General features: G+C 43.3%; 1 protein-coding gene across 2 annotated transcripts in view; it reads left to right on the top strand.

Annotated features, from left to right (window-relative positions):
* LOC129776379 (limbic system-associated membrane protein-like) overlaps positions 1-26,998 on the top strand; it is a 373,734-nt gene that overhangs the window by 18,635 nt on the left and 328,101 nt on the right. The gene's annotated exons all lie outside the window — the stretch shown is intronic.

The following is a 26,998-nucleotide window of genomic DNA, read 5'->3' as shown; positions in this document are numbered from 1 at the left end:
AGGGCGATGTGCAAGAGCGGGCCACCAGCCGGGTTCAACCCGAAGAGCTACCGCCACACGGAAACAGCAGCCATCGACATCACCCAAGAAACGCTGCGCCTACGAGACGTGTTGCGACTGCCAGACGACAGTCGTCCACACTTGTGGGTACAACTAGGCGCCGGATCATGTGGACACACGAAATGAACGAATTCGTGATCCGCGCCTATTACATCTGCACTGCTTTGGAGACGGACATGAGCGGTCGCCCTCGAATACTAACAATGTTCGAGGAAGCGTATCCAGAGTTCGTCGGGAGGCTTGATCAGAACGCGATGAACGCGAGGCGTAGAGCGATAGTACGCAACAACATGCTCTCCCAAACGCAAATCGACGAGATCAAGCAGCAGGTGCAGAGAGAAATAAGCTCCAGGAACAACAGAGCAAGCGATGTGTCGAGACGAAGTTCAGTACGGCTGAGCAATTCATTCGCGAGTGGGGCACGCGAATCAGCACCAGTGGAGGCCACAGTACTACAACCCCCTGAGCCGGAAGACCCACAGCCAGATCAACAACTACTACGCGATCTGGTCTTCCACTACGACGAGGCGATCTCACAGTTCCGCGACACAGACCCATTGTCGCGCCCCAGGATCCCGAAGTTGCAGCATTCCCGCAGGCTGACAAGTGCAGTAAAGCTCATGAACGAGCACGTTCTTCCGCTGCACTTGGTTGATGCTGAGAACATGGAGGAGCTGCAACTGAAAGTTTACTGTGCTGCTGTGGCGACCGCCAAAAGTTTAGGATACCGTATTAGGCCAAGAGGCGGACTGCTCCAACATCTCCGTGAAAGGCGTGAGCCTCCATGGCGAAGGAGATTGGAGCAACGGATCCTAAACAAGCGCGCCGCAATTGGAAGACTGATGGCGTACAAAAGAGGCAGCAGATCGGCGAAATTATGTCGCCAAGTTGCTGTGATCGTGCGGCCTACTGAACTTCGCCAGCTGGGAGCTCACCAGCTGACGGAAAAACTCGACACACTGGTACAGCAATTGAGCGTCCTAACTAAACGGCTGAAACGTTACTCTGACTCTGCAAAGCGCCAGGAACAAAATCGGATGTTCAGAGATAACGAAAAAGCGTTCTACGACCACATTAGCGACGAGAAGCCCGACTACCGCGAAGGTTTGCCAGATATTAGCGATGTGACGAACTTCTGGGCTGGTATTTGGGAGACCCCAGTACAACATCGCGACGGGCAAATGTGGTTAAGACGGGAGGAGGAGAGTTGTGGTGAAATTGGAGAGATGCCAGCTATCATCGTCGAAGAGAACGATGTCCGCGAAGCCTCGCGGTACCTGAGGAACTGGGCAGCACCGGGCCCCGATGGTGTCCAGAACTTTTGGCACAAGAAGCTGACCGTCGCACACCCAAAGATAGCTGAGTGCTTCAACAAGGTGCTACGTGACCCACACAACCTTCCTGAATTCGCCACCCGTGGCGTCACCTTCCTCCTCCCGAAAGACAGCAACACATTGAACCCATCAAAGTACAGACCGATAACGTGCCTATCGAGTCTGTACAAAATACTGAGCAGCATAATTACCGCCAAAGTTTCTGCTCACTGCGAACAGCATCACATCATCGCAGAAGAGCAGAAAGGATGCAGGAAAAATACGCATGGCTGCAAAGACCAGGCCATCATCGACGCAGCCATAGTCGGCCAGGCGGTATATAACCAGCGGAACCTAAGTATGGCCTACATCGATTACAGGAAGGCTTATGACTCCATACCTCACTCGTTTCTCGTCCGGGTATTGGAGCTCTACAAAATTGATCCCGTCGTCGTTAGGTTCCTGCAGCATGCGATGAGGCAGTGGAGCACGTCTCTGCACCTTAGTGATGGGGAAAATGTGTTGCAGTCTAGAACGCTGCAGATAAAGAGGGGGATATTCCAAGGCGACTCTTTCAGCCCGCTTTGGTTTTGTCTGGCACTGAACCCCCTCAGTAGGACGCTCAATAGAAACGGTCATGGCTATAAAATAAGGTATGGCGACGGCGCCCACGAAGAAGTGACCCATACCTTTTACATGGACGATCTCAAGGTCTACGCTGATTCACGTCAGCGTCTAGGTGTAGCTATCCGGGTTGTCGAAGACATAAGCAGGGACATCTGTATGGAGTTCGGCCTCGACAAGTGTCGCTGTGTCCACCTGCTGAAAGGACAACTTACCGAATCCGGAGGCTACGAGGTCTATGACGGCGAGTTTATAAGAGACATGGTTCGTGGCGAATCCTATAAATATCTTGGATTCCGACAGCTCACCGGGATTCGCCACTCCGACATCAAGACGGAGCTGCGAGACAAGTTCTTGAGTCGAGTGAACTGTGTCCTGAGGACTTTCCTCAACGCGGGGAACAAGGTACGCGCGATCAACACATTCGCGGTTCCCCTGCTGACCTTCAGTTTTGGTGTAGTCAAATGGAGCAAAACTGACCTAGAGGACCTTGAGAGGAGGATGAGGAAAGCATTCAAAGAGGCCGGAATGCACCATCCTCAATCGGCACTGGAGAGAGTTTCACTACCACGCAAAGAAGGGGGACTTGGAATCGTCGATATTTCTGCACTGTGTGTTGCCCAGGTACGACAACTGCGCGAATACTTCGCAGAACGCGCCAACCAAAACGCGCTATACCGGGCTGTCTGCGCCGCTGACAGAGGATACAGCGCTCTGCACTTGGCGCAAGCGGAGTACCAACTAAATTGCAATCTGCAGACAGTGGAGGAGAAGATTGCAGCTTGGAAGCAGAAGGCAGTGCATGGTGCCCACCCCCATCAACTGGACCGGCCACACGTCGACAAGGCCGCATCTAATCTGTGGCTAACGCGTGGTGAACTCTCTTCAGTAGTAGAAGCCGACATGATAGCCATCCAGGACAGGATAATGCCGACGAGAAACTGCAGGCGGTACGTCTGGCATCAAGACGTTGATGACATTTGCCGGATGTGCCATCAACCAGGTGAAAACATAGAGCACATTATGGGAGGCTGTCCCGTTTTGGCCAACGCAGCCTACACCGAGCGCCACAACAACGTGGCCCGTATTGTTCATCGACAACTGGCGCTCCAATGTGCTCTACTGGAAGACAACGTACCAAACTACCGGTACCTGCCTGCACCTGTCCTGGAAAATGACCGTTTCAAGCTGTACTGGGATCGCACTGTTCTGACCGACCTCTCGATCCACCACAACCGGCCAGATATAATGGTTTACGACAAGAGCGACCGCAAAGTCACCATCATCGATGTCGCTATTCCACTGAACCAGAATCTGGAGGAGACCCACGGTCGCAAAATCTGCAAGTACCGACCATTGGCCGTGGAGCTCAAGGAACTGTGGGGGCTAAGGGAGGTCCCAAGAATTGTTCCAGTCGTTCTCTCTGGAACTGGAATTGTCCCGAAGACACTTCTGGAAGCGCTAAAGGTGTTGAATATGGAGAAGGAATTGGCCGGCATCCAAAAGTCGGTCATCCTTAGCACCTGCGCGATTGTCCGACAATTTCTCGGTCAGGACTGAAACAGCACGAGCATGCAGATACGTGCATTCCGCAGAGCCTAGTCCCCCTTTGGCATTCAGAAGCCCGGGGGCAGGTGAAAATTCTGGCTAGGTTCGCCTAGTTAAGAAGTGAGATAAGTCTGAAAAAAAAAAAAAAAAAAAAAAAAAAAAAGTAGGTTCTCAAATGGGGATCAACATAGGGTAGGAGCCTGCCTGTTGGTCTCAAATGTTCCTATCTCACGCCTCCACGAAGATCATATGACGACATTTTTAGATCGGGCGTGAACTGGAAACACACACCTGGTCTTGGCTCCGAGAACGGGTGTCGAAAGTGGCTAAGTGAGGGGGTGCGAGCGAGTCAGAGCGCTATATCTCTCCCGGGGAAGGCCTCCCGGGTCATGGAGGCCTTGCCAACCCGCTGTCTCCCGGGCAAAGGAGATACACCCAATAAAATGGAGCTACGATCACGAAGAATAATTAGAATGCGATCACCCGAGGAGGGTCCCCGAACTGGAGCTGGTCCTGGAACGGGCGTAAGAGCGAGCGGCCAGCGGCTGGAGGGCGATGTGCAAGAGCGGGCCACCAGCCGGGTTCAACCCGAAGAGCTACCGCCACACGGAAACAGCAGCCATCGACATCACCCAAGAAACGCTGCGCCTACGAGGCGTGTTGTGACTGCCAGACGGCAGTCGTCCACACTCGTGGGTACCACTAGGCGCCGGATCATGTGGACACACGAAATGAATGAATTCGTGATCCGCGCCTATTACATCTGCACTGCTTTGGAGACGGACATGAGTGGTCGCCCTCGAATACTAACAATGTTCGAGGAAGCGTATCCAGAGTTCGTTGGGAGGCTTGATCAGAACGCGATGAACGCGAGGCGTAGAGCGATAGTACGCAACAACATGCTCTCCCAAACGCAAATCGACGAGATCAAGCAGCAGGTGCAGAGAGAAATAAGCTCCAGGAACAACAGAGCAAGCGATGTGTCGAGACGAAGTTCAGTACGGCTGAGCAATTCATTCGCGAGTGGGGCACGCGAATCAGCACCAGTGGAGGCCACAGTACAACAACCCCCTGAGCCGGAAGACCCACAGCCAGATCAACAACTACTACGCGATCTGGTCTTCCACTACGACGAGGCGATCTCACAGTTCCGCGACACAGACCCATTGTCGCGCCCCAGGATCCCGAAGTTGCAGCATTCCCGCAGGCTGACAAGTGCAGTAAAGCTCATGAACGAGCACGTTCTTCCGCTGCACTTGGTTGATGCTGAGAACATGGAGGAGCTGCAACTGAAAGTTTACTGCGCTGCTGTGGCGACCGCCAAAAGTTTAGGATACCGTATTAGGCCAAGAGGCGGACTGCTCCAACATCTCCGTGAAAGGCGTGAGCCTCCATGGCGAAGGAGATTGGAGCAACGGATCCTAAACAAGCGCGCCGCAATTGGAAGACTGATGGCGTACAAAAGAGGCAGCAGATCGGTGAAATTATGTCGCCAAGTTGCTGTGATCGTGCGGCCTACTGAACTTCGCCAGCTGGGAGCTCACCAGCTGACGGAAAAACTCGACACACTGGTACAGCAATTGAGCGTCCTTACAAAACGGCTGAAACGTTACTCTGACTCTGCAAAGCGCCAGGAACAAAATCGGATGTTCAGAGATAACGAGAAAGCGTTCTACGACCACATTAGCGACGAGAAGCCCGACTACCGCGAAGGTTTGCCAGATATTAGCGATGTGACGAACTTCTGGGCTGGTATTTGGGAGACCCCAGTAGAACATCGCGACGGGCAAATGTGGTTAAGACGGGAGGAGGAGAGTTGTGGTGAAATTGGAGAGATGCCAGCTATCATCGTCGGAGAGAACGATGTCCGCGAAGCCTCGCGGTACCTGAGGAACTGGGCAGCACCGGGCCCCGATGGTGTTCAGAACTTCTGGCACAAGAAGCTGACCGTCGCACATCCAAAGATAGCTGAGTGCTTCAACAAGGTGCTACGTGACCCACACAACCTTCCTGAATTCGCCACCCGTGGCGTCACCTTCCTCCTCCCGAAAGACAGCAACACATTGAACCCATCAAAGTACAGACCGATAACGTGCCTATCGAGTCTGTACAAAATACTGAGCAGCATAATTACCGCCAAAGTTTCTGCTCACTGCGAACAGCATCACATCATCGCAGAAGAGCAGAAAGGATGCAGGAAAAATACGCATGGCTGCAAAGACCAGGCCATCATCGACGCAGCCATAGTCGGCCAGGCGGTTTATAACCAGCGGAACCTAAGCATGGCCTATATCGATTACAGGAAGGCTTATGACTCCATACCTCACTCGTTTCTCGTCCGGGTATTGGAGCTCTACAAAATTGATCCCTTCGTCGTTAGGTTCCTGCAGCATGCGATGAGGCAGTGGAGTACGTCTCTGCACCTCAGTGATGGGGAAAATGTGTTGCAGTCTAGAACGCTGCAGATAAAGAGGGGGATATTCCAAGGCGACTCTTTCAGCCCGCTTTGGTTTTGTCTGGCATTGAACCCCCTCAGTAGGACGCTCAATAGAAACGGTCATGGCTATAAAATAAGGTATGGCGACGGCGCCCACGAAGAAGTGACCCATACCTTCTACATGGATGATCTCAAGGTCTACGCTGATTCACGTCAGCGTCTAGGTGTAGCTATCCGGGTTGTCGAAGACATAAGCAGGGACATTTGCATGGAGTTCGGCCTCGACAAGTGCCGCTGTGTCCATCTGCTGAAAGGGCAGCTTACCGAATCCGGAGGTTACGAGGTCTATGACGGCGAGTTCATAAGAGACATGGTTCGTGGCGAATCCTATAAATATCTTGGATTCCGACAGCTCACCGGGATTCGCCACTCCGACATCAAGACGGAGCTGCGAGACAAGTTCTTGAGTCGAGTGAACTGTGTCCTGAGGACTTTCCTCAACGCGGGGAACAAGGTACGCGCGATCAACACATTCGCGGTTCCCCTGCTGACCTTCAGTTTTGGTGTAGTCAAATGGAGCAAAACTGACCTAGAGGACCTTGAGAGGAGGATGAGGAAAGCATTTAAAGAGGCCGGAATGCACCATCCTCAATCGGCACTGGAGAGAGTTTCACTGCCACGCAAAGAAGGGGGACTTGGAATAGTCGACATATCTGCACTGTGTGTTGCCCAGGTACGACAACTGCGCGAGTACTTCGCAGAACGCGCCAACCAAAACGCGCTATACCGGGCTGTCTGCGCCGCCGACAGAGGATACAGCGCTCTGCACTTGGCGCAAGCGGAGTACCAACTCAACTGCAATCTGCAGACAGTGGAGGAGAAGATTGCAGCTTGGAAGCAGAAGGCAGTGCATGGTGCCCACCCCCATCAACTGGACCGGCCACACGTCGACAAGGCCGCATCTAATCTGTGGCTAACGCGTGGTGAACTCTCTTCAGTAGTAGAAGCCGACATGATAGCCATCCAGGACAGGATAATGCCGACGAGAAACTGCAGGCGGTACGTCTGGCATCAAGACGTTGATGACATTTGCCGGATGTGTCATCAACCAGGTGAAAACATAGAGCACATTATGGGAGGCTGTCCCGTTTTGGCCAACGCAGCCTACACCGAGCGCCACAACAACGTGGCCCGTATTGTTCATCGACAACTGGCGCTCCAATGTGCTCTACTGGAAGACAACGTACCAAACTACCGGTACCTGCCTGCACCTGTCCTGGAAAATGACCGTTTCAAGCTGTACTGGGATCGCACTGTTCTGACCGACCTCTCGATCCACCACAACCGGCCAGATATAATGGTTTACGACAAGAGCGACCGCAAAGTCACCATCATCGATGTCGCTATTCCACTGAACCAGAATCTGGAGGAGACCCACGGTCGCAAAATCTGCAAGTACCGACCATTGGCCGTGGAGCTCAAGGAACTGTGGGGGCTAAGGGAGGTCCCAAGAATTGTTCCAGTCGTTCTCTCTGGAACTGGAATTGTCCCGAAGACACTTCTGGAAGCGCTAAAGGTGTTGAATATGGAGAAGGAATTGGCCGGCATCCAAAAGTCGGTCATCCTTAGCACCTGCGCGATTGTCCGACAATTTCTCGGTCAGGACTGAAACAGCACGAGCATGCAGATACGTGCATTCCGCAGAGCCTAGTCCCCCTTTGGCATTCAGAAGCCCGGGGGCAGGTGAAAATTCTGGCTAGGTTCGCCTAGTTAAGAAGTGAGATAAGTCTGCCAAAAAAAAAAAAAAATAGCAAAAAAAAAAAGAAAGCATGAGTCTTTCGGAGTGTTGGTATGTGGGTGTCTTGGCTAAACCAGCCGCCCAGTCACATCCAGCACCCATTATGGCTAGTTGCTCAAATCTAAAATCGGGAGCGGCACTCGCGTTGCCAAACATCCAATACATAGAAAGAAGAGAGAATCCCAGATCCACACAGGAGAGATTGTGTTGGATCTGAAATTCAAAATAACGAAACGAGGGGCTTCCAAAAGTCGAAATCAGTACCGTGCTACAAAATTTCAGATCAATCAGTGATCAGGAACGGGGTCAAATTTCAACATCCATACCCCTCACGCAGATCACGAGTTCAATTCCCACTACCGACATTCTTCCAAAAATGGAAGTTAAAGTGACGAACCAGCCGAAATGTGTTAAAATCTTGGATTTTCAAGATCATGGAATACGCAGTTTTATAATGACACTAGAGATAAAGATGTGTTCCAAATTTCAGATCAAACGGTCAACAGGAAGGGGATTAAACTTCTATTAATGTGGTACAGCACTACAGACAAAGTTACAAAGTTACAATTCATAAACATACAAACGGTTCCAAACTAGATAAAACCGTTTAATAAATGAGTGCAAATCATAATTATATTACATTTACCGAGAGAAAATTCGTTTTTTCATGATTCGATTATCCGGAGTGAAAAAAAAAATCAATAATCCGGATAATCGAGTCCAACCTGTATACAGATTCAAGCTGAAAATGAATATCGAAAGATAAAAAAGTATATGAATTTAGATCCTTTTTGATTGTTAACAATCAACGAGAGAACAACACCTCATCCGCGGTAGTGATTACACTGCTATTTCGGATGATATTAAAGTTGTATGTTGTTTATGTTGGAATTATTTGCTTTGAGAATTAGGATTGTTCTAAAAATCGGGGAAAAGAGTGCTAAAATGTATGAATAATTATCGATTTAATTGGTCCACCCAAGAACCTGATTCATCATCAAACAACTTCTTCTTTCCGAAAAGCAGTCGGCAGAACTAGGTGTTGCCTACAAAAAACAGTGTTCTTGAGGTTTCCGGAGCAAAAAATAAAGAAAAACACAGTTCGATAAGTTTTTCGAATCCCTGCATAAAATATGTTCAGTTCCCATGTTCATAATCCTTTTTTTTTCACGAGCTGGATCAGAGCCAAGTTTTTTATTCGACCTCAATCACCTTCATAGATGTCATTCAATATGACGGACAGGGTGAACCATTTTAAAATACGAATCTCTAGTGTCGATTGAGATAATCTTATCTTCATGTATAAAGGGCGAACACGAAATTATTGCGACACCGAAAATGTCATGCCAATTTTCTTATAATGTTCAGAATCAAACCAAAATTTTAGGGTAGTTTTATACATATATTTACTTCAAAAATCAAAAGAAAAGTTAATCGATGGAGCCTTGAGTGTAAAATTGAACGCATTTTCGCTTGATGCCCTCCATCAAAGTCTTTACAGTGTCATCCGGTACCAGTTTCTCAGTTTTTTTTTTTTCCATTTTCTTAACTTGTCCTTCTCGTCTTTGACTGTCTTCTTGCTCTTCCGAAGTTCCTGCTTCATTATTGCCCAGTACTTCTCCACCGGGCGCAGCTCCGGACAGTTTGGCGAGTTCATGTCCTTTGGAACAAAATGGACAGAATTGGCCTCATACCACTCCAGGACACTTTTAGAATAGTTGCATGATGCCAAATCTGGCCAAAATAGCAAAGCTTCGTCGTGCTGCTGCAAGAACGGCAAAAGGCGCTTCTCGAGGCACTCAAATTTGTAGATCTCGCCATTTACTGTGCCCTTTGTCACGAAAGGCTCACTCCTCAGTCCGCAAGAACAGATGGCCTGCCAAACGAGATATTTGGAGGCGAACTTCGACATTTTCTTCTTCTTAAATTTGTCGTCCACATCGAACTTGCTCTTGCCGGTGAAAAACTCCAACCCCGGAATTTGCTTAAAATCGGATTTTATATACGTTTCGTCGTCCATCACACAGCGGCCATATTTTGTCAGCTTCTTCTCGTAGAGCTTCCGTGCCCGAGTTTTAGCCGTCGATTGTTGCCGCTCATCACGGTTTGGGAAGTTCTGTACCTTGTATGTATGTAGTCCAGCTCTCTTCTTTGCATTCTGGACGCGTAGCTCTGCGACATGCCGATCTTTTTAGCCAAATCACGGCTTGAGACGTTGGGATTTGCTTTTATCATCCGCTTCACCTTTCCCTTCGTCTTTTTGTTCTCCGGTCCCGGTTTTCTTCCAGCTCTTTCGCCGTGGTCCAACGTCAAACGCTCCTGGAACCGCTTCAACACTCTGGAGACGGTTGAATGGTGAATGTTCAACATTTTTCCCAACTGCCGGTGCGACAGGTCAGGAAATTCCAGGTGTTTGGAAAGAATTTGTTCTCTCGACTCGCGTTGGTTCACTTCCTTTTTCGTAGAATCGAAAAACACGACTTCGAGTTTGACAGCATGTAGACAATACACATCAAAGAGAAAGTGTGCAAAATTTGGTTGATTTTTACCCAATGGTAAAAAAGTTATGCTCTGTTGAATGTGTCGCAATAATTTCGTGTTCGCCCTTTAATTTGTTTTTCTTCTCGTGGGATGCTCTTATTAATATTTTACAGAGAGACAACGAGGTTTTCTATTCGATATCACATTGAAAATCTACCCTTTTTAGAGTCAATTTTTCATGCCGTGGAATTATCAAGACAGTACCGCACCGTTTTAGACGTGTTAAGTAATTGAAGGATGGGCTAGCGTTCCATCAAATGCTGTTCCCGCGTGGAAGTAGCGTTCTGTACACTGCAAGAGAGGAAAATTATGCTTCCAAATACTAACACCAGAACCTCGTCCATTAGGTGAGGTGCAGGACCCACATCCGTGTATTTTGCATTTAAAATTTGGGCCATTTTCCTGCATTTAGCGCAGACCGTAGCCCATGGGTTTATACACCGCGGAACAGTACAGCTGTGGCTCCAACCATGTTTGACGCCATGTGCAACGATGCGTCACGTAATATGATGTACCATTGGTGTGATGGTCCACTCCAAGCCACTGATGGTAGTGCAGGGAACAGAATTATGGACCATATTCATAGATATGTGAGTGGCAGAAGTAGCTGGATAAGGCAAATGTATTTCAGTCAACCACGTGTGGTTCCAGAACTATTAGTCCTCATCGTTCACCTGGTTTATTCGTTAGCTGGTTTTCAGGGTGCAGCACGTGTGATATCTTTTCGCGATGTATGGTTAGAGATTACATCTTACAAAAGAGGTGAGCGGGTTAATAATTAACAGGACGATTTACCGTATCGGTGATCTTAAGAGCAAATCCTGCTCCATATAAATCGCTGATGATTCGTTCGAATCGGTACAAGAACATATGTTGATGTGTCATCGATGATTAAACAGTTTAGAGATCAATAATTCGAAATTACGACGAATGTGGTTGGAAAATGGCAAACATTTCAAATTTCACAGCCCTCCAAGACACTTCACATTGTTATTAATCATCAAGCGCATATGAAATTCGTTGATTTTATTATCGCACCGCTTCGACTTCTTGTTGCTACTGGAGCGGATTTATGCGATTCCGTTCCAATCCACTTCGATACGGCAAAATCGTAAACATTCGCACAATTTTTCAGAATAACTCCCCGTTTTATTCCCGCAAACAATTCCCGCGATAAACTCGAACACGATATACAGCTGCCGTTCACATAAAACCGTACCGAGAAATGACAGTCAAATAATATAGAGGCTATTTCCGGCGCCATAGAGAACACCATTTCCTGACCAATAGCGGCCTCTCACACACCTTCTTCCGGCTGCTTTTTGTCCGACTTGACTTCCACGCGGAGAGCATGGGTGATAACGCGCCCACTCGCTGGCATTTATTATAGACTTATTCTTGATTTAGTTATCCTTTTGTGGCGGTGCGGAAATTGCGTTTTATGACAGATCATATGATTCCTTTCAGATGGTCGTCGAATATACATACACACACTGACTGGCAGCAAGACTTATTGAGTTGTGATTCTTGTTTGTGGCTTTTTGCATTCTCTTAACACTCGTGTGCGGCCAAAAGTCGTACGTTAACGGAAATGAATGCTTTGATTCGTTAACCCGTTCCTATGGAAGGAATGTTATTGTTCAACGAGGCATCAATGAAATGGGACCAATATCGCACATTGTTGAGAATGGCAAAATATCACTAGGAAAGGCGTCACTCAAACTGGTTCTTGACTGACATTAAGGGTCACCACGCATAATCGATTTTTATTTGACGTGTTGAGAAGGGTCCAATAAAAATTGCCGACCGTTTATTTCAAAACGGGTCCGCTTTCTCTGAATCACAGATATTAATAATGCAATACCACGTGGCAGTAGCCATACATTTTTAAAGGAGTGTTCGTTGGAATCTTATTCTTCGTATGACGGATTTCCAACTCGTCCAGTGGATGACAACATACCATTGAAACTACCATTCTGAATCATATTTCGGACACTTTGTAATGATATCTTGAAATGCTTTATCCCCTCGGTTACATTATCATTTTATATGAGAATTACTATTGAATTGTAACTTAGTTGGCAAAAATCTGACAGCACAACTCATAATCGTTTGTGTTTGTATTTTGTTTATCGAATCATCGGTGTGTTTTCTCATGTTTACTCCAGAAATATAGATGAAAAAAATCCTAATCAAGTCGAGTATCGGGGGTCTCCGTAGCCACATTGATTGCGTGTTCGCTTAGTAAGCGATCGATCGTGAGTTCAAAACTCAGGGCCCTCATTGACCATTTTTGTGTTGTTACAAATTGACTATGTCCACGCAACAATCATCAGCGATGGAGATCGATCCACGGTCGAAATAAGATCGATTCATCCATACAACTGCTCTGCTCTGCAAAACACATCGGACTGCTGTTCTATTAATAACTCAAAAATGATCAATCAATTGGATCTGGATAATGGAAGATCAGAAGGAATACTCTTACGCCTAAAAGGCTACCATATGCAAAACCATATGCAAAATGGTATAGAAGGGAATATACTTACGCTGAAAAATGGCAACTGTGTAATGTGCTAATTATAGATATGATAAACATGTGACATGTACACGATTAAAATTCGGCTCTGCTACAGCTAAAACATGCTAATGAGCCTAAAATAAATAAATGGGATAAAAAAAAGTGGAGTATCGGGGAAAACAAATTGATTATCTCCTCCTTCTTTATCTTGACAGATGCCCACTAACTGCGATCGCAAGAGCAACCGGATGTAATGGACGAACCACCGGATGGAAGAGGTTGTAAAAGCTGTTAAGGAATGGTCACCTGTGAACACAGCTGCGTTGAATTCCAACATTCCAAGAACAACACTCATACAGCACTTCAAAATTTCCAATTTTTCACCATAGCTGAGATCGAAAATTTTGGGTTAGCAGTAGGAATAAGAGAAAATAAGAGGAATAAGAGTAGGAAATTGACTTACGAACTGATGAAAAAAAACCGACTGAAGCATTCGTTCAATAAACCAACTCAGATGGCTGAAATAAACAAACTCAGATGTGTGGCCTAGCGGTTTTCTAAAACGTAATACGAATATGTCATACATACGAGGTCAGTCCGATAAGTACTTAGCCTCATTGCCCGATGGTGTCAGTATCGCAAGAGAGATTACTTATCGTGTAGTACATTCTCGTAAACGGCTACTGTCACAATTTCAGCCGAATCGGACTCGTAGTTTTGATTTGACCGTGTGTGGAAGCGGGCGTGTCCGCGGATTTTAGAAGAATGGATGAAATGGAAATTCCACCGTCGCCACGGTCAAATTTGTCGAATTGCACTACGAACTGCTGCTTCAGCTACCGTATTCTCAAGATTTGGCTCCGTGCGATTTTTTGACGTAGAACTACGTCTTTCATTAAGGGTGCCAAATCAGAAAACAGGTCACGTTTTTATGAAATAAAGTTAACGTTAATAACTATTTTTGGATTTTGGCGATTTACATGCTAAACGAATAGGAAATTCCGTAAGATTTGCTTAATATGCCATACATTAGAATTCCCTGGTTAGTAAATGATTAAAATTCATGAAAACTTTAAGTGTTACCATTTTCCCATACATTTGTTCTGTCCATTTGTGTACTATCCCGAACAGAGCTGTCAATAACGAGCATCTTATCGACGACCAACGAAGGGGAAATCGTAGAAGTTAAAGTCTCCGTGAACAAAGGAAAAGTAGAAGAATGAAGGGGAATACTTGGCTAGAGTATAAACAGTGGATCTCGCTGAGGCAAACTTTCATTCGGCATCGGACTGTTGAGCAATCCAGTTCACTTTGCTTTCGCTGCGCTTCGATCTAAGATTGGACCCCACCAGTGGTAATCCAACTTGGATATCGTCGTTTGGCTTTTCTGTTTGTTTTTCGCGTTATTCGTATCGTGTGCTTTTCTTTCTGCGTCATAATTGGACGCTTCGCGTAGTGTGTGATGAGCAAGAAGAAGAAGAAGACGGCAGGCTTGAGCCTTGCAAAAAACGAACGCATTGCCAGGGGCAATAAAGTTTCGAGGCAAGCGTCATCTAACGATGCACGCGATGTTGGTGCAGTGAAAAGCGGTCGCTCTTGACAAACTCATCAGCGAATTCGCATCGATGGGTGTTACAGCAGAGTGCAAGCTGTGTGGCATAATTCAGCCTTTTTCCAAGCAGTTAACATTGTTTATTTTCCGTCTTCATAAGGGCTTCGTTGGTGCCTTTGAGAATGCATCAATGCATTAAACTGACGTTATGGCGAAGCAGACGTTAAGGTAAATCGAGTCGAGGTAAATTTTCAATGCATTGTCATGAAATAAATTGCGACATACGATTGTTTTGCGAGGGCAAGAATGAATCATCAATCAATTATCGTCAACTGATTCTACAATGAAAAATCCATTTCAGAGATTATTCTACTAAGCAGTTGTTTCTAAAATTTCTCAGCATTATAGAATAATACCCAAAGATATAAACAAGCGACTCATATAAAATAACAGCGTAGTTCTACGTCAACAATGCGGTCGTATCTTGGACACAACCTCCTATAATTTTTTTTTGGTTTCCAAACTTGTAAAAGTCGCCGGGCAGAAATTTGAGTCAAATGAGGAGGTCGTCGCCGCCACGGAAGCCTACTTTGCAGACCTCGAGAAAACGTATTTTTCAGATGGATTAAAGAAGTTGGAGCATCACTGGCTCAAGTGTATCGAGCTAAAAGGAGATTATGTTGAAAAATAAATCACCACTTTTCCAAAAAATTTGTTTTTTTTTGTAGGCTAAGTACTTATCGGACTACCCTCGTACTGTCATAATGAGAAAAATTACGTGGCCCTTCTAGGTGGTTTTAGTCAAGCTGACATCGTTAACAGCATTGAAAGTGCCATACAATACAACAACTTTTCTTCGAAGTCTGCTCACCGTCACGATGTCGAGCGTTGCATCGGGGATATAGTGGAAAATATGAACAACCAAAAACCACAAACTTCCAGCACGGAAAGCGCGATACGACAGCTGAAAAATCACAAATATCAAATATCAAATCACAAAAATCAAAATCACGGTTGAGAAAGAATCTGATTGAAACTCCCTTTCTTGGACCTAATCGTCACGAGAAAAGAGGACAATACTCTAAAATATGGCATCTACCGGAAGCCGACTTCCATGGACCAATATATCGCATCCGACTCCAACCATTATAGAGCACAGAAGCTTTCCATTTGATGGCCCATCGCCTTTTCAGCATTCCAATGGGAAAACAAGAATTCGAAGCGGAAAGAAGAAAATTCACGAAGGTGCCTCCTTGAACGGTTACTACGGAAAGTTTGTAAATTAGATCCTCAGAAAATGCGAACGGAAAAAACACCGCCAAAACGCGATCACTTACAACCACAAAAATAAAACATTCAGAGGATCAGCCTACCATTCTATCCGAAATGGACAAACCCGATTCAAGGGTGCATTGGTCAAACCCGCCGAAAATTCAAAGTACGCTTGAGGGAACCCAGGAATGCCGTGGAAAACAATCGATCCAACGAATTAAGGTGAATGTGGAATGAAGCCACAAATGGCTGCCACAATGTCGCTCATTTCTTTCATCTCCCTCCCTCACCCCTCGCCCGAAAATCAATAATTTTGCGGAACAGTGTGAAGAAAATGATCGTTTTCGCACACATCAAGTAATACCAACCAAACTCTAGTTGATTACTCACAAGATATTACATTTTCATCTGCCGTCGTAATGTATAATGAAAAAACGTCGGAAAACTCGAGAATGTTAAATTTTAATTTTTCAATTTTCCGCAATGGTTTTGCTTGTATTGGCATATTTATTTTTTCGACAATGATTCCAGGCAGCATCATCGAAACAGCTATATAAACCACTCAATAAAATGTTCTTCCTGAGTCATAACGGGTGTTAAATAAAAAATGAGAATTTTTTCAATCACATATAAAAATTTTTTTTTTCATCTATTTCAGTATTTTTTATTAATAACATAATGTATTTTCTTCAAAAAAATGTCAGTGAATGTTTGAGTAAGGGCCGTGGTCTGCTGTTCGACGCAACTTTGTCGCGATGCTCTCACAAGAACGTTGTACGGCACTTACGTCCATTTTCCGGATACAATTCCGGACTCTTGTAGTCAGTTGCTTCGTGTCCTTGGCCCTCCAATTGTTTTTATACACTAGGGCACTGAGTGAGCCAAAGAAATCCTCTATTGGGCGGCACTGGGGCAAGTTTGTTGGGTTACGATCTTTCGGAACGAACGGTATCTTTTTCTCCTCCAGATACGCCAGCATCTTCTTGGCGTAATGGGAAGACGCCTTGTCCGGCCAGAAGATGTACTTCCCATCCGCGTGATACTCGTTCAGAAACGGCAGCAGGATTTTATCGAGGTACTCTTCTCGATAGATTTGTTGGTTGATTGCCAGACCGCTCGGCTTAAACCAAGGCTTTGAAATGCCCCGGCCGGAAATGGCGATGTACAACATAACCTTTTTTTCAAACTTGTGCTTGAACTTGTATTTTACTTCAGGCGATGTGGATGACTTGTCGCTGGAGTAGTAATTATCATTTCCTGGAATATGCGTTTAGGACAGCGGAAAATAGTTTTCGTCGTCCAGAATGAAAGACGTCCCGCGGTATTTTTTGGTCATCCACCGACACTGTGATTTGACCGTCTCAATCTGCTCCTCCGTGTACTCCGGCGACCTGTCTTCTTCCTGGAGACGATTCCTTCCATCTTGAGGGTCCGATGGATCAATACGTGGGAGCAGCCATATTTCCGACCGGCGTCACGCAGGCTGGTTGCGTCCTTGTTGTCAAACAGCTTCTTTAACGATGTCTTCCTCTGCTTCGTCATTATCGTCACCGGACGACCACTTCCGACCTTCCGCTCTACGTTAAAGGAACCCAGGATACGATATACCGTACTGACAGGTACATTTTCTTCCTTAAAATGTGCCACCGTGAACTTTCTTCCTTGCTGGAAATGCGTTTCGTAGAACCGTACAATGCGTTCGCGGAGCACGTGCTGTTTCGACGCCATCTTTGCTTTGACTAAATTCAAACTAGCAAAAACCAAACACGCATACTGTTTCTAGGGAGCCCAAAGAGCAATTTTCTTGGAGAAAGAAAATTTTACGCTCTTTATTTGAGTTACTGAAAGGTATTGAAAAAATTCTCAATTTTTATTTAACACTCGTTAGCGTTTCATGTCATGGAAATCAATAAAATAAAATTGTGTTGATATCAATACAATTATTATTTTTACGTTTAATGGGGATATAATGTAAGTTTTAGCTTTTAACATTGATTAAGAAAATTGTATTGCAGAGCTCGGAACACTGCCATGGCTGCCTCTGCTGTCAAAAATCGTCAATGAAAACGTATTACATTCAATCAAAATGCCTCGGTCAACGAAGAGAAGAGTTAACGCTCTCCAACGTGGATATGTGAAAAAAATACGATGAACGAAGGAAAATATTAAGGAATTATCAACATCGAGATACTGTCCGGAAGAACTTGTTAATACCAAAAGAGCCCCAATTCGCATGTGTTATATATAAATTTGCTCATGTTACGCTCACGTATAATCAGAATCTTACTTCAAATGCAAATATACTTTCTACACCCAAACTAGCGTTGGCAGAAAACATTTCATCTTTGGCAGAAATTATGCCATTCCGTGTGCTAGAGAGTCAAATGCGCAAATAATGAGCCGTTTTAAAAGCTTAAAAATGGCTTGTATGTATGCGAGCAGACATCTCTTTCTGTCTTCTTTGCTCATTTCATTAGGGATTTGCCAAAAAAAAATCCATACGACGTCAATGGGGATCGAACCAATGCTGGCTGGAATGCAAAGCTATTTTACACGACCACGCTATCCACACGGCTATTGATGCTTCAGCAGTTGTTCAGCAAATACGTGATAACATTGCTCCTGATTATATAATGAAGTTGGAAAGTGTTTTCTATAAGTAAAAAAGGAGCGCATGAAGGAGAACAATATCTATCTCGGTCTGAGCCAGGGCAAGGTATGCGGAAAGCTTATTTGTCTTTTGTTTCGCTCGCTCGTATTAATCTTATATTGCTGTACCATATATATTATACAAATGCTTACCAGTATTTGTGAGTCATGACATTTTCTGTTATGTTATGTCTCATTTAATGTCATAAATCGGGATGACAAAACATGAGCTAAAAATCAATTTTGGGTGTATATATATTTATATTTGCAATTTTTCATCGTAACACATCGTTCATACATTTAGTATTGAATTGTTATTTTTTTCAAATGTATTCTAAGAACCGTGTCAGTGAAGCGCCACACAGTCTGATAAATGAATTGATCTATTACGTACAAAAATCAAAACAAGTGGTGTGCTTTACTTTTCTCTCACAAACACTATTACCCCATAGGAACACGTGGTTTTACCTATACTACTACAATGGCTTCGTTCCACCTTCACCTTAATTCTTTGAGGACCATAAGGTTACGGTACCTTATTAAATCAATTTAGTTAGATGTAATGAATTAATAGGCACCCTAAAAACATAATTTATACTAAAAATTCAAAAAAAATCTTTTTGGAAATTTATGGGACAAATATGTCCCTATGGTCGCTAAGGGTTCCTTTCTACTTAAACATCTATATTTTGGTTTACTTGTTGGGTGTTTTGTTGTAAAATATGTACATTTGTTACTTTGTATACCTTTATTTACTTATTTATGAATAATATAAATATAATAGGGCAAGTTATTTGTGGTACTCGGCGAAACAATTCCTGTTGTTAGTGTAGCAAAGGTGCACTTTACACAAAACACAATTATTATTTGTGCGGTTTTCTTTTTTGTACATGGCACAATGTACGCACCTCTTTCTGGCATTCGACTTTTCCATGGGGTGCGATGGTAATTGTCGTTGCACTGCTTTGCGTACTACACGACTTCTTGCAGTTGGAAGGCCTGTTGGTAAAACCATTTATCAAACTCCGAGCAACAACTTCTTTAAATTGCAAGGTCGACAACAGAGATCCTTCAATTTTTTTTGTTCATGAAGCTTAGTGGTGACGGTATTTGAATTATTGACCGATATATCTGACAGATCAAAAAAATAGGCGAAGATAATACTTTACTTTTGATATCCGATCTATTTCATAGCAAACATTTAGTTGGTCCATTAGGTCCACTCCGCCTATATTTTTGTTATAGTGTGACACAATTTTAGAACATCTCACGTTAATTTTATCTGCTGAGCCCGAACTCTCGTTCATTTTGGTAGCGTATTTTACTGACTCGGATACTATACGTTCAACTAAAATGTCGAAATTAGTTTCTAAACGGAAAATGTCAAAAAGAGTCAATGTATCGACTTAAACTTCTTGACAGATTCTCACCTTTCCGAATTCATATTCCACACCAGGAAAAACATTTGGGTGGTATGTTCTCGGATTACAATTGAAAACAGGTTGAAGGTTGGAATGTGCTTCAGTGACGAATTCCTCTCGAGATGTTGAAGGTTCAGGTGATTCTTGCCGTCGAAGAGTCGTTGTTCCTTCAATCTCGACATAAAATACCCCTAGGTCATCATCCTGTGTTAGAAGTCTTTGGTCTTCCTCATCAAGCACTAAGTCATCTTCCTCATCGCTATGGTCACCCATCCAAATTTGATGAATTTAATTTTCTCGAAGTTCAAAAACTCCACGTCCCTTACGAAACATATTCTGCAACAATATGAATAAGAAAATGATAGCATTTTGGTATAAATCTCCAGGCAAAAAGTTACGAAATTCTGTATAAAAAGTATCCCTTTACGCCGACAGGGACATCCGTGTCCCATAATCTTTATAACGATTTATCACAGAATGCAACATAAATACATTACTACTGAATATTTAGAATAACAATTTACTTACCAGGTAACGATAATTTGACACTGTAAAAACTTGAAAAGCACTTTTACAATATCAATAATTTATTCCAAACAGCTGATCATTCGCGCCAAAAGAACTCTAACGTTCCGGCAACCGTAGACAATGAACGGTGTTAGTTATTATGTATTGCCAGTAAAAAATAATAAAAAGGTACACTCAGAAATCTATATATATATAAAAATGGAGTGATGTCTGTCTGTCTGTCTGATTCTTATAGACTCGGAAACTACTGAACCGATCGACATGAAAATTGGTATGTAGGGGTTTTTGGGGCCGGGGAAGGTTTTCGTGATATTTTTAGACCCCTCCCCCCTCTCTAAGGGGGGGCTGCCATACAAATGAAACACAAATTTCTGCATTACTCGGAAATTAACCAAGCAAACAAAACCAAAGTTGGCATGTAAAAGTTTTAGGGTGCAATAAATGTTTCTATGATGGTTAGACAGTCCTTCCCCCACTCAAAGGGGGGGCTGCCATACAAATGAAACACAAATTTCTGCATTACTCGAGAATTAATCAAGCAAATGAAACCAAATTTGGCATGTGGAGGTTTTAGGATGCAATAAATGTTTCTATGGTGTTAAGATACTCCTTCCCCCTCTCTTAGGGGTGGCTGCCATACAAATAAAACACAAATTTCTGCATTAATCAAGTAAATGGGCGGGACGAAGTTTGCCGGGTTAGCTAGTATTAAAATGAAAAAAAAAATTACAATGGTTACGTAAATATTTAATTAATCCATGATTTTTGCTTGGGACATCGGCGTCCCCGTGAAAAGGTTAAGTGTGGCAGTTCACTCTACGGGTCAAAACCATCAAATCGATTGGGATAACGGGAAGCTCAAAAAGTGTGTCAGGAAGGCTACCCATTTAAATGCATGGGAATACATGTTCATCCACACTGCAGCCGCTAATGAACGAATTCGAAGTTCCAATTATATCGCCTCTGACCAATCTGACGAAGAATAACATCTATTGATTCTACTTCTCTCCGACGTTTACGACAACAGTACGAAGTTGTTTTGACGTAGGACTACATCTTACATTAACACTCCTATACTCGCGCATTGGTCTGTCAGACCGAGAAATCAATAATTCGTTCATTTCTCAAAAAATATCAACACTACGCGTTTGCGATTCTCTCTAGCTTTGTTATTCATCGTTCGTCATCGTTTAGCGTATCGCATGTGTTGGTACAAAGGGGACGTGTGTCACTTTTTTAGCACTTTCGGTCTGACACACCGACGCAAGTGTAGGAGTAACTTTTTTGGACAAGTGTCTTTTTTCATATTCTAGAATATTGTTGAATGAAATGTTTAAATTAATGTTAGTGGCGTGGAATATTTATTGCATATAATGCATAAGATCATTACCGGACTATTCCCCTACCAGATTTCAGTCCCTTTTGTAACTGGATTGAACGGATCCATATATTAACTATTCGTCGATATATTCGTCGCTAGATTCAACGTTCAAAAACGAAATATAATTGTTTGACTTTCGTATAGTTATTCGCTAAATATGATGGTAGTACATATACACACTTGTGAAAGAATTTCACTTGTGGAATAATTGTAAACAGTGAACTATAAGCTAATCGGTGGCTTATGGTAATTTTTAACATTTACAGTTTCGGGGATATTTTTTTTATAATGGACAATATCGACAAGAAAACAAGAAAAAGAAAAGGAAGTTCCTAGAAATCCTTCTATATCATCTTTTTATGTCCCATCTAAAAAAAGGCATTAATTTCTAGTTTACCAAGAAATTAATGCCTGGAGCTGAATATAGTCCCGCATGACTGGAGACAAGTGAGAGTGATAGCCATACGAAAACCCAACAAGCCGGCTTGCGATCACAATTCGTATAGGCCGATTGCAATGTTATCCTGTATTCGTAAATTGTTTGAGAAAATGATTCTACTTCGTTTGGACAAGTGGGTTGAAACGAACAATTTGCTGTCAAATACGCAGTTTGGCTTCCGCCGAGGTAAAGGGACGAACGATTGTCTCGCGCTGCTATCTTCTGAAATCCAAATCGCATTTGCTCGCAAAGAACAAATGGCTTCCGTTTTTCTCGATATCAAAGGGGCATTTGATTCAGTTTCCATGGAAATTCTCTCAGAGAAACTTCATAATCGTGGACTTTCACCAATTCTGAATAATTTCCTGTACAATTTACTCTCAGAAAAGCACATGTTTTTCAATCATGGCAGCTTGAAATCTTCTCGTTACAGTTTTATGGGCCTCCCACAAGGCTCCTGCCTAAGCCCCCTCTTGTACAGTTTTTACGTCAATGATATAGATGATTGTCTAACTAGAGATTGCACGTTGAGACAACTTGCAGACGATGGAGTTATTTCCATCACGGGTACTAATCCCGCCGTTCTGCAAAATTCCTTGCAAGATACCCTGAACAACCTGTTCACGTGGGCTCTCAAGCTGGGTATCGAATTCTCTACGGAGAAAACTGAAATGGTCCTTTTTTCTAGGAAGCACGAACCCGCCCAATTCCAGCTTCACCTATCCGGCAAAACGATCAAGCACTCGATGTTTTTCAAATACCTTGGAGTATATTTTGACTCTAAATGTACTTGGGGAATACACATTGCGTATTTGAAACAGAAATGCCAGCAAAGAATCAATTTTCTCCAAACAATAACCGGAACATGGTGGGGTGCCCATCCAGGAGACCTCATTCAGTTATACAAAACAACGATATTATCAGTGTTAGAATATGGCAGTTTTTGCTTCCGATCAGCTGCCAGGATTCATATTCTTAAGCTGGAGAGAATACAATATCGTTGCTTGCGTATAGCCATGGGGTGTTTGCATTCGACACATACGATGAGTCTCGAAGTTTTGGCAGGAGTACCCCCGCTTACTCTTCGGTTCACAGAATTATCCTACAGATTTCTCATCCGTTGCAAGATCATGAATCCATTGGTGATTGATAACTTCGAAAATCTACTCCAACTGACTCCTCAGTCAAGTTTTATGTCTCTATACCATGAGTACCTTACCCATGAAGTGCACCCTTCACCGGGCATCTCCAACCAAGTTTGCTTCCCATACTTTTGCAATTCCTCTGTCAATTTTGATCTGTCCATGCGACAAAAGATCCATGGAATCCCAGATCATCTACGCTCCGATTACATTCCGGAGATATTTTCGGCAGAATATGGGAAAGTTAGATCTGATAAAATGTTCTTTACTGACGGTTCATGCATAAACGGGTCCACTGGCTTCGGCATCTTCAATGAAAATTCCAGTGCCTCTTTCAAACTCAAAGATCCTTGTTCCGTGTATGTCGCTGAACTGGGTGCGATATATTACGCATTAGGGATCATTGAAACATTGCCCATCGACCACTATTTTATTTTTTCAGACAGTCTCAGCTCAATAGAGGCAATCCGCTCAATGAAAGTTGATAAACGCTCATCTTATTTCCTAACAAGAATAAGACATCTATTGAGTGTTTTGGTCGAAAAATTATTCAAGATTACCTTAGCATGGGTTCCCTCTCATTGCTCGATTCCGGGGAATGAGAAAGCGGACTCGCTAGCTAAGGTGGGCGCTTCAGAAGGCACACTTTTTGAAAGGCAAATTACTTATAACGAATTTTTTCACATTCCTCGTCAGGACACACTCGTTAGTTGGCAGCGCATGTGGAGTGAAGATGAGTTCGGTCGTTGGTTACACACGATTATCCCTAAGGTTTCGACGAAAGCTTGGTTTAAGGGATTGAATGTCGGTCGTGATTTCATTCGCGTGATATCTCGGCTTATGTCCAATCACTACAACCTAAACGCGCATCTCTATCGAATTGGGCTCGCAGCAAACAATCTTTGTGATTGTGGCGATGGCTACCACGACATCGAGCATATTGTCTGGTCGTGTATCCGGTTCCATGCTGCTCGCTCTCAGCTCTCTAGAGCACTGAGAGCAAAAGGCAGACAATCGGATATCCCCGTCCGGGATATCTTAGGTAGCCGTGATCCTGATCTTCTGCTTCATCTATACCTGTTCCTCAGGAACGCCGATGTCAACGTTTAATGATTTTTCCTTCGTTGTGTCCCTGTTTCGTATCCCTCCTATTCGATCTATAAACTTTTACTTAGTCGCGGCAATACATACACACACTCTTTACAGATACACGGGCCAAAGGTTGTGCAGTCCACTGATGATTCAACAAAAGCCAAAGGTTGTACCGCTCATGACAACTCTACACGAGCTGATGATTGCGCCGGCTAGTGACCATTCTATCCTGGATTCCTCGAGAAGACGCACCACGCTAGATATGGGGTACAGACTAGGGGGGCGTTGCTGATTAATGGTCAGCTGCATCCCAATAGGAAGTATCCCGTGTCGGGCACAGGTACAGATCATTGAAGACAGCAACATCACAATTACGAAAACACTTGTAATACTAACCTCGAGCCAACCGCGAGTAATCGGTTACATATTACTAACATAGTTATAAGGCAAACATTGTCGAAATATTGAACTCCCGGCCCCGTCAGGTTGACGCCATATGAGCCTTAATAAAAATATATATTTTGGATAAAAAAAAAAAAGAATACAGAGACAAGTAATATTAGAAATATGCAAACTTTATATTCCAGAACCTTTATCATCTGGTAATTATCTAGAAGCTCGTTATACATTCTTCTCTTTAATAAAAGACCCGAAAAATACGCAACAACTGCATGAAATGTAAAAAATATGTTTGTTTCAGTGGAGGCGATCTGGCGTAGTGGTAACATCCATGCCTCTCACGCAAAAGGTCACGAGTTCAATTCTCACTCCCGACAATCTTCCAAAAATGGAAGTAAAAAGTGAGGAACCAGCCAAATGAGTTGAAATCTACTATAATACAGATAAAAAAAAAAATGTTTGTTTCGAGCATGCAGTCATGCTATGCTCTGATTTTCGCTCCAATGAAACGTTAAAATATACGTTTTTATGTTGTTTTATAGCTCTTTATACTTCCATCAATTATATTCAGTTGCTTACTTTTAATTTATAACAGTGAAAAATTCGGATTTCGTTATTTGTGTTGGAGTATCAAAAATTAATCTGTTTTGAGGAGGCTGAATTAGATGACTTTTAAAACATAATAAAGATGAAGAAAATATATTTTTTTAAAAATTTTTCGAATCTTTTTGTGCTCGAAACAACAAAGATCGCTTATTCTGCTCATTTTATGTTTTATGTTTCCCCTCGAGCTGTGAACGCTAGCGAATATTCACATGAAGTGCATGTGGCATTGTAATTACCACAATCAGACGAAAAAAGAGCAAAATAATAATAATAATAATATAAGAGAAGGGTGGAAGATACAACATTCAGTCACACCCCGACCAGTTTGATTTGTGAATGTAGTATGGAAGGAAGGAAGGTATTGAATTAGAGAGACTTTAAACTCTGAGAGTTCATTCGTCTCTAGAATGTAGTATCTTTCGCCTTTCTCTTATATATGCATCGCGATGCAACAATGATTCTCTGAGCGGCGCGAAAATGGGCATAGCAACAATGTTCCCAGAACCAATGCCATGTAAGCCATGTAGGCTCTTTCATTGTTCACTTGTGTTACTATTTCCACTTTATATGTCGCGTACAAAAACATACGTGGGGATCTTTTCTCTAATTTTTTTTCGGAATCAAAATCCATCCATTATTTGATGAAAGCTTTTCGTGTGATACCACCCATCATTTTCTGCACAGTACTGGTACCCATATTTGCTATCTTGTTCCACCACTTTTCCATTTGAGCTGATTTTCTGATGGTTCTGCCACATTTCTTCAGTTTGCCTTTGATAATTGCCCAATATTTCTCGATTGAATGCAAATCCGGACAATTTGGTGGATTGATAGTTTTTTAAATGAAAGCAATCTTGTTCTCCTTATAGCACTTGACGACTTAACGTAATAGCAGCTTGCTAAGTCAGGTCAGAACTTGACCGGACCATTGTGTGATCGAATGAATGGCAAAATCCTGTTCTTAAGACACTCATCCCTGCAAACCTATCCATTCATAGCTGCCCCAGTGATGAAAACCGTTGTCTTCTCTCCACAAGTACAGATCCCTTGTCAAATCATCAACTCGCGGCAAGTTTATCTGCGTAAACAAATTTGAACATACCCGCAACACTCCCTTTACGCTTGGCTTTTACCAGCTCAAATGGAAAAGTGATGGAACAAGATAGCAAATACATTTACCAGTAGTACTGTGCAGAAAATGATCGGTATCACACGAAAAGTTCGAAAATTCATCTTAACAACAAAAAAAAATTCAAGTATTTTTCTCTTAAAGTTCATTAAGAAACCTACAAAATGACATCCTTTCTTTTATGTACGTTATTCTTACGCTGAGAAATGTCCTAATTTATGCGACCAAATTATCACTGAAACAGACTTTACTGTAGATATCACAGTACTTTTAAATTATCTAACAACTGAATAACTAGAAATAAACTGAATACCATCATTGTTAAATTCTTCAGACAAAAGTAAAACAAAAACACATGTACAAACAAAATAAAAGTAAATATCTATCCGTCTACTTCGTTCAGGTCACAATTCTGAATTGTTCCTTAAAAACTCCTTACAAATATTCAGAAATATTCTGAGATTTGATGTTATCTAGGCGTATCGCGTCCGTTTTCATACCGCTTGGCAATAAGAACACAAATCTGGTGTTTTGTTTTAGCGAGAT

The sequence above is a fragment of the Toxorhynchites rutilus genome, chromosome 3 (genome assembly GCF_029784135.1).
Source record: "Toxorhynchites rutilus septentrionalis strain SRP chromosome 3, ASM2978413v1, whole genome shotgun sequence".
Lineage (NCBI taxonomy): Eukaryota > Metazoa > Arthropoda > Insecta > Diptera > Culicidae > Toxorhynchites > Toxorhynchites rutilus.
The sequence above is the reverse complement of the archived record's forward strand: the minus strand, read 5'-3'. Positions and strand labels throughout refer to the sequence as shown.